Here is a 512-nt window from a genome sequence, read left to right as displayed (position 1 = left end):
CATCGCGTTTCGATCATGCCGCCCCGCATGCGTTAAATCCGATTTTGTGCGCATGGCATGTCGGGTGCGATCATACCAGCACTAATCCACCGGATCCCATCAGAACTCCGCAGTTAAGCGTGCTTGGCCGAGAGTAGTACTAAGTTGGGTGACCACTTGGGAGCACCCCTTTTTTTCTTTCAATTTCTCCCAGTTCTTTTCTTCCTTTCTCTACAAATGAGAACCTCCCCCGCTCACGCCCATCGCGTTTCGATCATGCCGCCCCGCATGCGTTAAATCCGATTTTGTGCGCATGGCATGTCGGGTGCGATCATACCAGCACTAATGCACCGGATCCCATCAGAACTCCGCAGTTAAGCGTGCTTGGGCGAGAGTAGTACTAAGTTGGGTGACCACTTGGGAAGTTCTCGTGTTGCATCTTTTCTTCCTTTCTCTACAAATGAGAACCTCCCCCGCTCACGCCCATCGCGTTTCGATCATGACGTCCCGCATGCGTTAAATCCGATTTTGTG

General features: G+C 52.0%; 1 non-coding gene and 1 pseudogene across 1 annotated transcript; both read left to right on the top strand.

Annotated features, from left to right (window-relative positions):
• The first annotated feature begins 62 nt into the window (after window positions 1-62).
• Window positions 63-182, top strand: LOC111476363 (annotated as a pseudogene).
• Window positions 183-302: 120 nt separating this feature from the next.
• On the top strand, window positions 303-421 carry LOC111476362. The gene has a single exon (XR_002717063.1). It is a non-coding gene; the product is annotated as a 5S ribosomal RNA (ribosomal RNA).
• Window positions 422-512: the final 91 nt, after the last annotated feature.

Source organism: Cucurbita maxima, unplaced genomic scaffold (assembly GCF_002738345.1).
Source record: "Cucurbita maxima cultivar Rimu unplaced genomic scaffold, Cmax_1.0 Cma_Scf08211, whole genome shotgun sequence".
Lineage (NCBI taxonomy): Eukaryota > Viridiplantae > Streptophyta > Magnoliopsida > Cucurbitales > Cucurbitaceae > Cucurbita > Cucurbita maxima.
The sequence above is the reverse complement of the archived record's forward strand: the minus strand, read 5'-3'. Positions and strand labels throughout refer to the sequence as shown.